This window comes from Vombatus ursinus, unplaced genomic scaffold (assembly GCF_900497805.2).
Source record: "Vombatus ursinus unplaced genomic scaffold, bare-nosed wombat genome assembly UNPS02014804.1, whole genome shotgun sequence".
In the NCBI taxonomy this organism is placed as follows: Eukaryota; Metazoa; Chordata; class Mammalia; order Diprotodontia; family Vombatidae; genus Vombatus; species Vombatus ursinus.
Window position 1 is genome coordinate 7,226,350 of NW_020954582.1, and position 17,836 is coordinate 7,244,185.

Consider the following 17,836-nt stretch of genomic DNA (forward strand, 5'->3'; position numbering starts at 1 on the left):
TTAGATATTGACATGAATTATACCCATTTTACTAGAATATGCTTCTTTAGGTCAGGGACTATTTTTTACCTTTCTTAGGTCTCCAGTGCTAACAACAATGCCTAGCACACGGCAGTCATTTAATATGTTGTTATGTTGTTCACCCTTCGTTTTTGAAAAGGATCAAATGGACAAGGATGGAAGAGGTCCTAGTGACTTTTACAATACATGTACCATCAAGGCATTGCCACCTATTCTGTGGCATCTAAGTCACATAATAAATACTTGTTGACTGACTAAGTCATAAGCAGATAAGGGATGTAGTAGTGAAATTTTTGACATTGAAAGTCAGAAAGACCTGAGCTTGAGCCTTGCCTTAGACACTTAAGTGCTAACTCTACAAGCCTTGGCAAATCATTTAATTTCAGCCTCAATTTCTCCATCAGGATATGGGGGAAATAACAGTACTTATTTCACTGGGTTATAAAGAATAAATGGAATAATATATGCAAAATACATTTAAAATATTAAGGCACTATATAAATGTCAAGTATTATCATTATTTTTATTATTATTGTTATTACTACTACTACTACTACTACTACTACTCCTCTTCTAAAATTGTGCCTTGAGAAGAAGACAGGATTTGGATTCAGACGACCTGGTTTTGACTTCTGGATGCTAGCTATGAGATGTTGGGCAAGGCATTTAACCTCTCTAAGACTGTTTCCTCATCTCTAAAGTGAGGGTGGTGGAATAGGTGATCTCTGATGTCCCTTATGTTCTAGACCTGTAATTCTATGTTCATTCTCCCTCCTCAGCTTCTATGGAAATGGTAGAAAAAATATCGTCTACCTTGAGCACCCTGGACAGAGCACAGGAAGACCATAGCTATACTAGCAGGACCCAACCAGTCCAAGAAAGGAGTTTACCAAGTAGGTAGAGGTAATGCTGCCTGAGGGTTTGGACCATCCCAAGAGTGGCTGACTAATTGCCGAGCACTGATCTCTTTCCCTTCACCCTAGAGAAATGCAAAAAGCACAAGAGGCTTGAGAAGCCTTTGGTGAAACATCTCCATGTCCTTTGAGGTACTTCAAACATGTACCTACCAGTCCTTCCAGCTCAGCTAGATAGGGAGTGACAGGAAATTTCTAGTGGAATAATATGGTGGAGGTTGTTTATTTTATTTTTTTTCCTTCTAACCATCTTAGTATTATCTGAATTGTTTTCCCTCTCATCCTACCTAAGCAGAGGGGGATGTGTGGCTTATCTGTTGAATTCTTTGATCCCACAGGCACTATCAGGTTTGCAAAATGCTTTACATGCATTATCTCATTTGATTTTCACAACTTCCATGGGTGGTATAGGCTGTTATCCATTTCTGCACATGACAAAATTGAGATTGGTAGAGTTTAAGTGACTTCACCAGCATCGTATAGATAGTAATCGAAGCAGGATTCAAACACATATTTTTCTGACTTTTAGTGCAGGACTCCTTCTAGAGAAAACATTCTCTGATCCTACTCATCTGCCTTTCATGTTTATTTGTAATGGAAATAACAGTATTGAATCACAGAGACAGTATCAAGTTATGTCATCCAGCCTCGTCACCACCTCCTATGAGGCTGATAGCATCCCTGTTTGATGCTGCATGCAGCCACCCATCACACCTCTGCTGGAGGACCTCTCTTGAGATACTATTCACTCCATACAAGGTAGTCAAATTCATTTTCTGACAGATCTTGGGGTTGGGAAATTTTTCCTAATACTAAACTGTAATCTTTTGCCTGAAATGTCTAATGAGAACATTTTTGAGAACTTTAAGGATGATGGAGCACTTTATTCAAAACTACCCAGACCATGATCGTGACCCCACAAAGTCTCCCTTAGGTTAATCATCCTCAGTTTTTTCTCCTGTGTTTTTACTTTGCAACTTTTAATTAACTCACCATTCTGGTTATCACTTAACATCCATGGCCTTCAGCTTCCTCATCTATAAAATGAGAAAGTTAGGTCAGATGACCTTTGAGGTCCCTTTCATAGCTCACATCTATGATCTTATGATCCCCGTCTGGACACACTCCAATCTGTCAAACTCCCTGCCAAAAAGGGGCGCAATGTGTACATAACATTATAATAAAAAAGAAAAAACTGTACTACAGTAGCCAACCTAAAATTAGCACTCTTCCTCCTCAACCTCCTGGTGGCCTGCCACACACACACATACACACACACACACACACAATTATCACATACTGCTGTTCATATGTCAAAAGCTCTACCCTGCCTCTTTCAACCCTTGAGCTCATAGAGCAGAGTTTCTTATTTCTACTATCCGTGGTGCTGATAACGTCCTCTGAGATGTCACTGAATCACAGAATCTCAAAACTGATTACAACCTTGAAAGTTATCTAATATACCCAGAGCTAAAATAATAACCCCTTCTACAACATAGTCAACAAGTTGCCCAGTAGCCTCCACTTTAAAATGTTTAGACATGCAGAACTCACTACCACTTGAGGCCAACCATTCCTCACAGGAAATTGTCAACTATCTGATAAAATCTAGAAATATGCATTATGTTCATAGCATTTTCCTAATTTACAAGTGTAGTAAGCTTTTCAGAAATGGCAATAAGAACATCTAGCATGACTTCTTCTTAGAGACTCCCCCTTTATTTCTGGTACTCCCTATTGCTTTTATGAACAGATCACAAACAATTCACTTAAAAATCTGCTCTGGATTTTTACTTTTCCCAGAGTCACTATTAGACTCACTAGGCTATAATTTCCAGTATCCTTCTTCTCATTTGGGGAAAAATCAGGGCATCTGTTAGTCTCTAGTCTTTAAGTTCATCTCCCATTCTCCTTGATGCCTCCAAGAGTATTTCCAGCAGTCCAAAATCATCAACAACTTGGATGCCAATTAAAATAATGGATTAACCTCTGTTCCATTTAATTCCTGTGGCTTGTTTTCCTTATATGCAGTGTTCTCAGATCTTTATGTGTTATTTTCCCCTAAGAACCATTTAGTTTAAGAATATCATAAATAGTTTCTTTCTCAACAGGTGATGTGCAAAACTAGTGTCTCTCCACTGAGCTTTAATGCTTTCACACACAGTAAACTCAATCAAGGCTCTGCAATACTGAAAGTGTTAGGAAAATACCAAGACAATAAAGCAATCAGCTTATTTTTATCAAATGCAGTCTAGTTACCGCATGCAAATCTGTTCTTGTCTTCACTTTTTGGTAATAAAACATTATCTCTAAAATGCTTGCCTCTTGGCACACTTCCAAAGCATTTTGTGGATAAAATTATGGGAAATATTTCTACATTTGATGTTCTGAGCAGAAAACATATTTTATAATCAGGAAAAATTCATATTAGGTAATTGACAGTTCATTTTTTTAAAAGAGGCAATGCTTTGTTCTATGGGGGGAAAAGATATTTCTTTTGTGAAGGAATGATATTGTTTGGCAGTTGACAATAAAGAGCGGTAAAGGGACCTTAATTAAGAAGCTGAGTTGCTATTCTCCTGGCATGACAGTACAAATTCTGTTTGCATCTAAAATTCCAGTAATTCCAATTCTTGCTTTCACGTGTTTCCAATAAATTTACCTTGCTTTGAGAACATAATTATCCTGTAGGTGTTATTGTAAGGACTTCAGATTTGTATGTCTTCTTCAAAAATGCCTCATTTGACTGTTTTGTGGATATATGTATATATTTAATTCTCTAAAACCTGAAGTAGAATTTACTGCTACCGCAACATTAAAAACCTAAATGTAAAATAATATGGATGGGTCTTTATGTATGCAAACAGGTTTGCTTATTGCCTGGTCATTTATATGGGTTCCTTGATAGCTGATATTTCTTTGGTAATCAATGGATTTGATAAAGAAAGAGTCTGACTGATCATCTCATTGCAAATGCAGATACTAGTCTCCTGAGAGTAGTTGTGTGTTAACAGGGGGCCATTTCTCCTGATAATACAGCTTCCTACATGCAATACGAAGGCAAAGGCATGGATTGATCAATCAGACAATTTATTTTACAATACCTAAGCATTAATCTAAAAGCCAATAAGTATAAAAACTGCTTCAGTTCTAACAGGGCCTTTGAAGCCTATGGAAGCTATTTCCCCTTTTAGTAGTCCAAATTATGGAAAATAATTTCATTAAAAATACTTTAATATGACACCAAAAGCTAGCCATTGGCAGGCATTTTACTTCCCTGGTTTGGTGAAAGTGAACCCAGAGACTTCCTAGCTGTAAAAGTCAAATAGAACCCTATGCTATAGATCAAGGGAAAGTGATCTCAGTCCTCTTCCTTCCCTCAACTCTGTCATATACATACCTCGAATGAGGGACCTGGTTAATTTCTCCCTCCTTATCTACAGGGCCTAGCTCAGTATCTTGCACATGTTTTGGTGATGAAACTAGAAATGGATGAACCTATGATGTCATCAAGGTATGGCACTTTCTCCATTGATAAAGATTAGCAACTTGTATGCGACTTAAAGTTTAAGAGGTTGTCTGGGCCAATGAGAGGTTCAGGGTTGTTCTCATCCTCACAGAATCAATCATGTGCAAAGTTCACCTCATTCCAAGGCTACCCCACTGTGCTAGGCTACTTCTCAACCTTGTGCATAGTCAGCGCTCACAAAATGTTGATTGAATTGAATTGAATTGTTCTACTGGACTGTACCTTTAAAAAACATGACTGTGAGACACTGTGACCATAACACTGTGATGATCAACATTTTATTTTGTTTTTGTTTTTGAAAACAATAAAGTATTCCCATTGGATTATCAATTCTTTGGAGGCAGAAGTCATAAGTTACTGGAACTTTCTATCTCCCCCATTACCTAGTACTGTAAACACAGTTGGTGTTAGAGAAATGTTTTGTTTTATTTATTTTTTTAGCAGTGTTATGGTTTCCATAGCAATAAACGACAGCCAAAACATTTTCTGTCAGATACAAAAAATCCCTTTATTTGCCTCAGTCCTCCTTTTATTCAGTATTAAAATTCTTTGAAGAATATTAGCATGTGATCATTTGTGAATAGTTCTGTTCACTCTCATATTTGGGCAGGGCTTTCAGAAACAGCAGATGATCTTCGGGTAAAAAAAAAAACTTTCACGTACTTCACAACTACCACTAAGGTTGAAACAAAATTTGGTTGCCTCCAGAAGTAGCTTTTAAACTTATTTCAACACAAATTTTAGGCCTCTTCCTTCTTTGATATAGATAGGAACACATACTGGAAAAACAAACACTGTCACTCAGAGATCTAAAATGGCTGGGTAAAACCAAGAAAAAGAAAGAATTTTAAAATCTTCTTTGGGAGGGATCTCAGAAGTCATCTGTAGCTGATCCAATCAAATCTGTAATCAATGAATAATCCATTTGATAACAGACCAGACAAATGGTCCTCCAGCCTTTGCTTGCAGACTTCCAGTGAGAGGACACCTACTCTCTCCAGATTCTGCCTATTCTACTTTGGGGCAGCTTTCATCATTAGAAGGAACAACAACACTTAGTGGATAGAGGGCCAGCTTTGGAGTCTGGAAGACACTGGTTCAGTTTCTACTTCTGACATGTACTAGTTGTGTGACTACGAACAAAATCCTTCATCTCTCAGTGACCAGAGAAATTTTAGCAAGTAAGTTATAGATGAGTTGCCCTTCTGTATCTCAGGAGGGAGTTTCCACACTGAAAATTCCCTATGCTATTGTGTCACTTAATACTTTAAGTTACAGAGAAGTTGCACCTCTGCATCCATGTTGGGGGTTTCCACACCAGAAATTTCTATGTGCCAAGTATTGTGCTAAGCTTAATTATAGATCTCTACCAAAAAAAGTTAAGATATCTTTCCTTGTATCTAAACTAAATTTGTCTCCTTCTGCACTTCACACAGGATTTTTGGTTTTGCTTCTGCATGCCAGACAGGACAATGGCATCCCCTCTTCTGCATGATAATTTTTAGGCAGCAGAATATTGGAACATTGGATACCGTGTTGGCACTGGAGTCTGAAATACCTGAATGTGAAATATACCTCAGACTCCTAATAGCTATTCTATCCTGGGCAAGTTATTTAAACTCCCTCAGCTTCAGTCTCCTTATCAATAAAAATGGAAATAATACCAGTACCTCCCTCACAGGATTGTCATGGGGATCAAACAAAGTAATATCTCTAAAGACTTTTGTAAACCACAAAAGGCTGTGTAAAGTTGACTGTTGAAGATATTCCCATGTAGGTCCAAGTCATTCCTCTGCTAACCTAACATTCTTAATTCTGTCTTTCTATGGTATGAGCTCTAGGTCCTTCCCTGTCCTGGTTCACTCCTCTGCACACACCCAGGTGATCATGGGATAGGTGACAGAGTTGCCATTTGCCATTGGAGGACCCTAGATCTTGGCCTGGAAATTAACTCAGATGACATCTAGTTCAACCACCTCTTTCTACAAATGGGGAAAATGAAGCCCAAGGAGTTTAAATGATTTCAGTAAATTTGCTCAGGTAATGATAGTTAGAGATGGCATTTGAAATCAGGTCCCCTGTTTGCAAAGTCCTTTACCTCCTTACTATGGAAAGAGCCCCCTGTGACTAACTTCCCTTATCAATATAGGTCAGCACCTTTTCTGCAATGTGCAGTATTTAGAGTTTCCTACCATGAGTTTAGATGATGTGCCAAGGGCTGCACAACCAAAAGGTATCATCAAGAGAATGATTTGAACTGAGGTCTTCTTGGCTCTGTGGATAACTCTTTATCTGCTACACCAAGTCCTGTCTTAACTGTGGCACCCAGAACTGACCACAGTAAACAAAATACTATCAATGTATTCTAACCATGATAGAATATGGCCCCAGCCACTGTGCCTTTCTCCAGGCACTCAGCATTGTATGAAGGTTCTTGACTGCCCTACTACACTGTTGAGTACAGTGGGAAGAAAGTCACATATATTCTGCAGTGCCATGCAGGTCTCTACATTGATCTCAGGACATCATAGGCAGAAGAGGTCTTCTTCCTGTCAGAGAGGAGAGTTGCCTTTAAAGAGGGACATTGTATGAGGCTGGCTGCATCCGAAAGACAAAAATGATAGGAGCCAAAAGGCCTGGCTGGTAGTAGTGCTGTGGGCACCCTTGCAACCATCTATACCACATTGATTCCCTATGATGGAAGAAGGACCTAGAGGTCATCTGTAATTAAAGGGAATGCTCTTATGAGAGAGCAAGAGGATTTACATTGATTAGTCTTGGCAGCCTCCATAATCAAGGGCAAATTAGCTTTGGAAATGACTGGATGTATCCACTGGGTAGAAAGATGGCAGGGAGGCAGGCTGGCAAACAAGAGCAGGTTCCAATACCAAGGGTCTGATCAGCAATTACATAATGAACTTGCAAGAAGGCCCATTTCCGGGTCTTTTATAGCTGTTTTCCCCTGCCTGTTCTGGGGAAGCTGCAGAAATAGGAGGGAGGAATGCACACTGTGCACGGTATAATTTTATGCCAGGCTATCAGCAAGGCGGCATGAGCTATTTCCACCCACTTTGGAAATGAAATAAACATCACTTTAGGCAAGATGCACACCTGTGGGAGCTACGTTCCCTTTACATCGGTGAGGAGAGCACAATGCCAACTGTTCTGATGACAGCTGGGTACCAATCACTTCCAATAATGTAGCATGAGTTTTTACCTCACCAAATCATTGGATTTGAAAAGGCCTTGAGAAGTCATCTATTCTATCCCCCTGACTCTATGGAGGACAAAGGTTAGACCAAACATAAGCATGTTTTGCTTTGAAATAATATCAAATACTATTAGATTTTTTAAAATGGCACAGTGGAAAGAATCCTGGTTTCCAGATTGAGGTCAGATTCTTGAAGTCTATGGAAAATACTACAAACCACAGCCAGGGCAAAGGACAGAGTATGTCCTCTGATCAGTGGGGTGGGGTGGGGGAGAGACAGTCTGGGATAGGAGGTAAAGACCAGGGGTTACTAGCTTCAGGTCACTGCTATGGAAGTTAATGAGGGATGAGTAGAGGAAAAGGAAGAGGGTAGGGTAGGAGCTTCCCCACACCAAATTCCCAGTGTACAAGGCAAGACAGAGGAGAAGTTCGCTCCAATCTGTCTTCTGGAAGCTTCCTATTTTCACCAACTGTTCTTGCTAAGTAGGTGCTTAAATTCTATTGTTTCTATGCTCTAGGAAGACTATCAGCACTGTCAGCTCCCTCTAATTGGGAAGAAGTATGCTGCAGTGAAAAACACAAAACAAAATACTGGGATTTTCAGTCCTAGGATCTGGGTTCAAACCTAAGCTTTTCCACATAATACCTGTGTGACTTCATGCAAATAATTCTTTGGACTATAAATGACTCATCCATAAAGTTGGAACATTGGCCTAGATTCCTACCATAACCTCTTCTAGCTTTAAGTCTTTTTTTCATAGAAGACTATGATACTAAAAATTTGATGCCCTCTATATTAATATGATATTACCTAGGAAGTGAACTAATGAGGTAGGGACAAAAATGGAGGCTTGCTAAAACAGCCCCAGGCAAAATGGTCAAGATCTAACAAAACCCTGGGTATGTCTAACTAATTTGAATCATAATATATCTGAGTGTAGATAGTCTGTAACTCAACAGGCAAAGTACTAGGAGAATGGGTACTGGTCATGGCTCTGAAACTGTATTACATTATGTGGGGAAAACATAAATGAATTAAATTTAATGAATTATTTTTTAAATACAACATAGAGTCTGTCCCTGTTGTAGGGCTTATGATGATGATGATTATGAATTAATCAGTAAGCATGCGTTATGTGCCTACTAAATAACAATTGAAAACAGTCAACAAGTTTTGATTAAGTGTTTAGTATGTGTTAGGCACTTCACTAAGTGCTAAAGGTATAAATAAAGGAGAAAAAAAAAACAATGTTCTCCCTTAATAACTACAAACTCTAATGAGGAAAATAATATATAGATAAGTAGGTCTGTAGAAAAGATATGGAGTAACTAAAAGTGATCAGAAGTACAAATACTATGATCCCCATTTCATAGCTGAGGAAACAAAGCCTCCGTGCAGCAAAGTGACTTGCTCAAGGCTCTACAAGTAGCAAGTATTGAAACCAGTTCAAAGGATAAGAGGCCTAGAGTTGGAAGATATCTTCGAGATCATAGCAACCAACAAGCATTTGTGACACCCCTACTATGTGTCGGGCACTGTGATAAATGCTGAAAATATGATTCAAATGAAATAAACCCTCATCACTGTCAAGTAGCATATATTTTAACAGAGAGATAACAACAACACATATCATTATATACGGAATAAATATAAAGGGAAAGAATACAAATAAATATAAAGTAGCTAGGTTGGGAGGAAGTGAGGAAAATATTGTTGACAAGAAATCAGGAAAGGCTTCGTATAAAAGTTGATGCTCAAGCTGTGTCTTGAAAGAAGAGAGGGATTCTTTGGGGCACAGATGAAGAGATATCAAGAATAGCTAAAGCAAAAGCACAGAGATAGGTTTAGAGTTGGAAGCCCAACCTCATCACTTATTTCCACATAAGGAAACTAAGACACAGATCACATGGAGAGTCAAACTGAGATCTGAATCCAAGGTTGACTCCAAAACAATCACTTTCCCCCTTCCAAACAATTTCTCTGATGGGAAATATGCTTTACACAACTCAACATTATCTTCCTATCAAAGCCCTAGGAAATAATGGTATTAAGCTAACTTCCAGTCAAGACTACAGAAATTATTTAATAGCTATGTTTTCAACTCCCTTTATATAAAATATGCTCAAATAAATAGGCATGATATGATTGTGCATCACTTTTTTGCATCTTTGCTACTTAGCTTAGAATCATAGAAAAATAGAATTTTCACACTATGGAGATATAGGTACTATAAAGATCACCTAACCTCTAAAGGAACTATGAATTACATATTGGAATCTTTTTTTCCAAAAAAAGAAAAACAATTTCTTAAACTACTACAGGTTAGAGGAATAACAAACTCATTCTACATCAGGCAATCAACTACCTTTAAAGTAATTTATTCATCTGATCCCATAAAAGAGATAAAAACTCTTACTTTCAAAGAGGTTCTCAAATTGTCTTGGGAAAAGCACATTTGAAAAATAAAATCTAGGGAATTATAGTAAATGTTTCTGTTTAAAAGAGCAATGTTTGTTTCAAGGAACTCACAGTGTGAAGTCTGCTAGTGTCCGTCTCTATGTAAAGATGGCATTATTTTAGAAGCCTATTCTAACATAATACATAGTAAGGATATTGTTCACTGCTAGCTGAATAACTGTATCACTTATAATCAGGAAAGTTAGTCTCTTTCCTTAAAGAAAAGAAACAGACACAATTCATGATCTGTCCATTGATCAGCATTTGCTAGCCTGGTGTGTGAAAAATAAGTATACGTAAAAAGATAACTCACTTGGAGATTTCAACTTCACTGAACTTCCCCCTAGTCTGAAAAGTATGTTCAAATCAAATTACTTTGAAGAAATTATACACATTATATTTTGCTTGTTCAGAACAAAAGAGCTAGTGTTTATAACAAATGTGAAAATATCCATAGACCTCAATTCTTGGTAGATTGCTAGGACTGATAGCTCATTGAACTTAATGCCCTAATTTTACAGATGAGAAAACTGAGGCTTAGAGAGGTTTATGGATTGATTGGTCCTAAGATAGAGAGTAGGAATGAGCCTCAGAAACCACCTCATCCAACATTATTATTTTACATATAATTAAATTGTGGCTGATTAGTTAAGGGATTACACAAGTGGTAAGTGGCCATGGCAGGATTCATACTTGGGGCCTGCAACTCTTAAGTTCATTATTATTCCCACTTCACCACATAGTTCTGGGTACCACATTTGGGAAGCACATCAGTTAGCTGGAGAGAGTCTATGGAGATGAAGAAAAATGACATGTGATCAAATCATATTAAGATCAAAGATTGATTGTAAATATTACTGATTTTTAGCCCAAAGAATCAAAGATGCAGGAGGAACATGAAAGCTCTTTACAAATATATGAAAGTGACATCAAGTTATATTCTAGTGGGGGGGGGGGAAGAGAGGGGGTGGCAGGAAGAGGGATAGAATTGTTCTGCTAGGCTCCAGGGGGAAGAACCAGGAATCACAGAGACAAATTTTTATTCTAGATTAGGAGAGATGTCCTAGCAATTTGAACTCTCTAAGATTTCTGCCCTGCAAAGTACAGTAATGTTTTCCCTTTTATGGAAGTCTTCAAGCAAAATATTGACAATCATTTGTGATGATGAGATTCTTGTTTAAGTTTGGGCTGGACTGGGTGCTCTTTTTAGATTTTAATTTATAATTTATATTTAACTTTTTTTCTTTTTAAATGTTGAATTCCAAATTCTCTCCCACATCTACTGAGAAGGCAAGCAATATGATATCAATTATACATGTGAAATCATGCAAAACATATTTCCATATTAGCCATATTTCAAAAAAGCAAGAAAAATGAAGTAAGAAAATTATACTTCAAAGTGCACTTAGAGTTCATCAGGTCTCTTTTTGTAGATGGATAGCACTTCTATAGCTCTGTAAGACTTACAAAGCACTTTACAAAAATGATCTAATTTTGTCCTCATGCTTCTTTAAAGCAGGCCTGCACAAGCTGCAGCCCATGACTGACTTATGGCAACTTGCCTCTACATACAGAGGATATTTTCCTCTACATTTTTCAGGGTGCCTGAGGGATGGAAATGGCCTAGGGGCTGCAGGTTGTCCAAGTCTACTTTAAAGTATTATGCTTATCTCCATTTTGCAGTTGAATAAACTGAGGCAGGCAGTGGTTAAGGGACTTGTGCAGGGTTATCTGGTTAAGAAGTGTCTTAGATCAGATTTGAGCTCTGATTTAAAAAAATCCAGACCATTCCCTTCTCTGGGCAACTTTATGTTTTGTGTCGTATTTCACTTTTGGTAGGTGTCCCATTTCAATTTTGAAAATCTGTTCACCCTTAAAATGAGGGAACATATCTAGTTGGTTCACTTGGAAGAAATGGGCCCACAGGTTGGGTAGGGTGACTTGTTATTAAAGGGACCTGCCAGGTAAGGAAGATCCACCTGCCACATTTTCTTATTGGAGCCTTTAGGTGATCACTGATATGCCCAAACTCAATTTCTCTTACTTTAACTACCATGCTCCCCTTATTTTGGGCTAGAGGCTATTAAGAAGTCTCCTTTCATTCTTCTCACCAGAGACAGTAAAACAGGACAGACCAGAGAGAAAGGATAGAAAAAATCATCCTAATCACCCACTTGTTCAACTCCATTCCTGTGGTAATTTCTTTTTGTTATTTTTTATGTTATTTTTATTTGCTTTTCTGCATGAATTTTGCAACCCCCAATAGAATGTAAGCTCCCTGAAGGCAGAAAGGATTTACTTTTTCTATTCTTTTCCTAGAAATTAACACAGTGCCTAGCACACAGTAAGTGCTTATTAATAAGTGATTATTGAATCAAAATTCTGGTTCTGTCATTTTCTACCTAAATGACTTTAGACAAGTCATATCCTCTCACTGAGTCTCAGTTTCCTTTTCTGTAAAATGAGAAGGTTGAATCGTGTGATCTCTAAGGGCCTTCTTAGATCGAAAATTCAAGGTCACAGTGGCATGCCCTCTGATGCAATAGACAGCCATGAGTGCAGTGACAAAAGTCGGGATGTGGAGGAAGAGTGCCTGACTTCCAATCCCAGCTTTGCTCTTGGCCACCTGGGTGAGTAGGACCAATGAAATTCCTTCCTTTTCTGTAAAATGAGAGGGATAGAAAAGCAGATCTCTCTGTTTGCTTTTAGCTCTAAATTCTGAGATCCTCTTTTTTACTCCCCCAGAGCAGTCCCGCCTCCCTCACCCAGAAGAGGGTAAAGAACTATAACAAGTCAGGAACAAGCATTTTGATGACACTATATTTTTTGAATGTTGGTTATTTAAAGCATGTAATTACTCATACTTAGGTAAAATGGGTTCCTACCAAAGCACCCTATTGTCAGAAGCACTCTTTGAAATCAGAATAACGAGATATTTGAATTTATTCAACTCTGTCAAGTAGATTTCACATTTGTTTTGGTTCTAAATTGTTAGTTTCAAAAATATATATACAATAGAGGCTTTGGTCTAATTTAACAGTATCTTCCTATAAGGAATAAAAACACATGGCTGGAAAAGGTTAATTTAGAAAATAACCTTGTATTAAAAACCTTGTATTAACTCGTGTATTACATATGTGTGTATATGTATGTGTATGCATGTGTATATTATATCCTTATTCATATATATATTTGTATCTGAGAAAGAAATCTTCTTGATCCCCAATATCATAATAAAATGCAAAATAAAGGCTGAATATAGGACAGTGTAACCATTCCAATCCTGAGTCCTTTAATTAAATCTAAGTAGCTATACAGATTAGCACCTAGGTGAAAATGCAAATCAATTTAATTCATAGATTATTATTAGGCTGCTGCTTTACTTTTTGGAAGCTGATTTAAAAAAAAAATTGCAAGAGTGCTAATGTTCAAGCTTTCCAGTGTTGGTGCCAGGATGCAGGGAATTGAGAGCGATGTAACAAAGCCTCTTTTATAGTTGGATGTGTTTTTCGCTTGCAGCCCTCCCTGTTTTAAAGCAACTGAGATGAATATGAATGAAGCTTCCTGGATATACGAAAGGGAAGAGTTCACTCTGTAAAACGAACTCAAGCAGAATGCAGCAGCAGCAGCATTGGTTAGGCAGTGTGATATTTTTTTGCATTGAGCCAGCTTTGAGAAGGAATGAGACCCATGGCAATGTCTGCATTTTATAATCACAATCATTTGAAAAGTAGCTTCTAGACATGGACAGGGAGCAATAGAGACTATTGTTTTACTCTGTGTGTGTGTGTGTAAATTCCAGAAAGATAGACATGCTGTCCTCTCTAAGCTTATCTCCTTTATGACTACAAGAGTGGTTGCCACAATACAATAGGAGATTAATAAGTGTTTTTTGAATTGAGATGAGATGATGTCAAATAGCAAAGGTAGTCTGGTAAAATGGAAAGAGCTCTGGTCAGGGAGTCAGAATACATGAATTCAAATCCTACCCCCAAACCTTAGTATCTGTGACCATGGGAAAATCCCTGGATTTCAGTCTTCTCATCTTTAAAATGAAGGCGATCTTGACTGTGATGGCTTCCAAGGCCTTTGCCAGCTCTAGTTCTACAACCAGTAGATATCTGAGGCTGGATTTGAATTCAGGTCTTCCTGACTCCGGGCCCAGGTCTAGGGTGGTAGCTATGCAAATGGAAAGAGGGTGTAAGATAGATTGTGGAAGTTAAATCAATTATATTTAATAACTGGTTGGATAAAAGGGAAAAGAGAGAGAAAAGAGTAATGGATAGCTCTGAGGTTGTTGGTCTAAATGACTAGAAGGATGATAATGACCTTAACAGAAAGGAAGAAAAGAAAAGGGGATTTTATTCTGGTTCTGTTTTGGGGGGAGACATTCTTTTGGGGACACACTGACTTTGATATGGCTATAAGCTATTCAGTTGGAGATGATCAATAGACAGTTGGTGATTCAGGACTAAAGCTTGTAAGGGAGACTGACATGGATAGCAGGGTCTGGTAAGCATCTGCATAGAGGTGATTTTTTTTTTTTTTACATGACAGGTAAAACAGATTTGGGAAATAAAATGCTTAGCCTGTTTTTTTCTGTAGATCATCTTAATACTGTAATACATATACTTTTCTAAGTTATCATTACATGGAATCATCAATGTGGTGAAATGAAAATGGTGCTGAATTTCAAGTCAAAAGTCTTACATTTAAATCTAAGTTCTATCACTGATTGACTATGACCTAAGGCAATTTAAGCCTCTCTGAGCCTCTGGAGAAAGTAGGACTAGACATGACCTTTAAGATCTCTTCTACCTATAAATCTATGATCTCCTAAGTCACAAAATCTCTTTGAGCTTCAGTTTCCTCATCTGTAAAATGATATAATTGATGTAGATGGTCTCTAACATCCCTATAAACCTATCATCCTATGAAAATACCCAAAATTAATTGACTAGATGATAATGAGAGATTTCATTTTGATCCTTAAGGCAATGTAGAGCCATACAATTATTGAGTTAGAGCTGGAAGGGACCTAGAAACTACATTTAACCTTCTGTTAATTTGATTATCAAAATCATCAAATTCACTACTAACATCATTAAGCTATATTTTAAGATTAGATTGTTAGTATTTTTAAATAGACCACAAGCAAATAAACTGCCACCTTTAACCTGTGACCCATTTCAGAATTTGAGAAATCTGATTTAAAAATTGATATTAATGAAAGTAAGCACTCTGTTATATAACTAGACCTCTTTCCCAGAAAATGGATATTGGTCAGAGGAAATCCCTTTTACATAGGAGCATGTGGTACTTTTAAAATACATTTTGAATGAATAATATTTAAGAAATTTGGCAAGATTTTATTAAGTACCTAATGTGTCCATGGTATTATGACAGATAATGAAGGGGTAGAAAAGCTTGAAAATAATGATGATAACAATGACTACTTTTATATAGTTTTTAATATTTACAAAGCACAGACCACTAAAACACCTCAAGATGCTTACAGTCTAGTAGGGGAGAGAAGATACATATTTAAACAGAATATTCAAAGTTTGTTTACCAATTGGCCCTTGAATTAAATTATCTCCCTAACTTTAATATAGGTAAGGCAGTAGCTGGTTTTTATCCAATTGATCCCACCAATGATGCAGTCATGGAAAAGGAATTGAAAAATGCAAGCTAAAAACTGTAAGGAAGTGTCCACCACATAAACCTTTTACTAAGTATGACTAGGTTTTTCCCATGATATAATGGAAAGGGCAATATCATCTCAGAAATGACTGGCCACACCCCTGGTGTCTTCCAAAGCATGAGTTCTCTAGTTCTTGAAGGCAGTCTAGGCCAGGAGGAGCCATATGAAATGTAATTTTCCCACATATATCAGAATCCAGGAGGTGGGGAATGGAGTTTCTTCCCTCACTCTCTACTACCTATTGGCCACGGTCAATCTAAGTGGAGCTTCTTGACCTGTAGGCTCCACTACATTCAGCAGCTTGAGAATTTTTTAGTTCAAGAGAGTTTAGACGTGAACCAACAGTCAAGCAAAAGGCATAGTCTCCAGATATGTGCATTCACAAAGGTACAATGACTGAAGGTAGGATGTGGCTTCATGGAGCATGACCGCTGCAGCAGAGAAAAGAAAGAGTTCCACAGATTCAAGGACAGGTACATTTCTGCTCTTATAAAGAATCATCATAGTTCATGTGTAAAGCTAATTTTTAGTTTTTAAATCCATGCTGGGGTGGGCATGCTTCACATCATCTTGTACCATCAGCCCCAGAATGCAGCTTGAAAGATTGTCTGGGCAAAACTCTGTCATTCATAAATCAGTATTATTTACTCCTCACTAACATTCTGGCTCATTATCTTCACTTTGGACCATTTGGGGCAGCTCTCAGAGTCACAGATTTGGCTAATGTTACAGAAATGTGGCAAATAGTGTGGAACAGATCATGCAAACTCTGGGTGCATAGAAGAGACTTGGATTATGAGCTGAGAAGTGGCTCATGGAATGAGAATAACAATGTGTAAAAGGCATGAAATTCAGGAACCAAAATAATCAATGGGGCTACAGCTTAAAAGGATTCACAGAGTCCAGTGAAGCCCAGGCTATAGCTCCTGAACAATAACAGGCATTATGTTGAAATTGTCTGTCCACTAGACAGCAGTCAGAATATAGGAAACCATCGCCATGTGATAGAAAGATAGTGCTGAGAATTTGCTAATGTCTTTCAGGCATTTTAAAGGCATTAGAATGCCCTTCTATTCCAGCAAGATCACAGGATCCTAGCTCAAGCAGAAAGTGACCTTAGTGGCAATTAAGTCCAACCTACTTATTTTACAAATCAGCAAACTGGGGCCTAGAGAAGTTAAACAAATTGTTCAAAGCAGCAAGTGGCAGGGTTGAATATTGAACCATGGTCTTCTGACTCCCAACCCATTATAGGATAGGCTTTGAGTACAGGTCCAGATATGGACTGTGTCAAACTGAAGCCAATCTTACCTCGTCACTAGATGATAATTGTAGTTTTTGTTTTGACCATAGCAAATTCTGAAGGCCATCTATTTAGGTATTGAGGGATCATAGCTTATAACAGTGGAAAAGTACCCACATCCATGAAATCACAGATTTTTTTGATCTAATGAAGTGTTGGATATAAATACATATGAAGGTACCTTGGGAGTTGATGACCCCTCAAATGTTCAAATGGATCTAAGATCTCATCAATTCAGGAGTTCCCTCCCATGATGCAGATCATAATCCATCCATGTCAACCCATCCATGTAACTCTTGCCCATTCTCTTGCCAAAGGGAATCCAGACCCCTTTTCACCACAAGGTAATACATTCCCCTTTTTGCCATAAGGTAACCAACAATCTGGAAGCCATCCTATTCTCTAATATTTGGAGACTGACAATGGACCAAGTGGGTGGTCCACTTGGCTCTGGAATCCCATGCTCTAACTACAGGAATAGCTCATCTGAACTTGACATACAGTTTCACAACAACATCCCTTACTTTTGCTCTCCAAAGCTCATCTGAGTTTGGGGAAATAACAAAGAAGAAAAATAACCCCTACCGTAGTTGAGAGAGAGAGAGACAGAGACAGAGACTGGGAGATAGAGACAGAGAGTCATATAGGAAAGAAGAAGAAGAAGAAGAAGAAGAAGAAGAAGAAGAAGAAGAAGAA

The 17,836-nt window shown here is 37.9% G+C and overlaps 1 protein-coding gene and 1 pseudogene across 1 annotated transcript in view; both read left to right on the forward strand.

Annotated features, from left to right (window-relative positions):
* The window catches only part of NEGR1 (neuronal growth regulator 1), a 1,063,275-nt gene that overhangs the window by 925,349 nt on the left and 120,090 nt on the right, over positions 1-17,836 (forward strand). The gene's annotated exons all lie outside the window — the stretch shown is intronic.
* On the forward strand, positions 147-261 carry LOC114051701 (annotated as a pseudogene).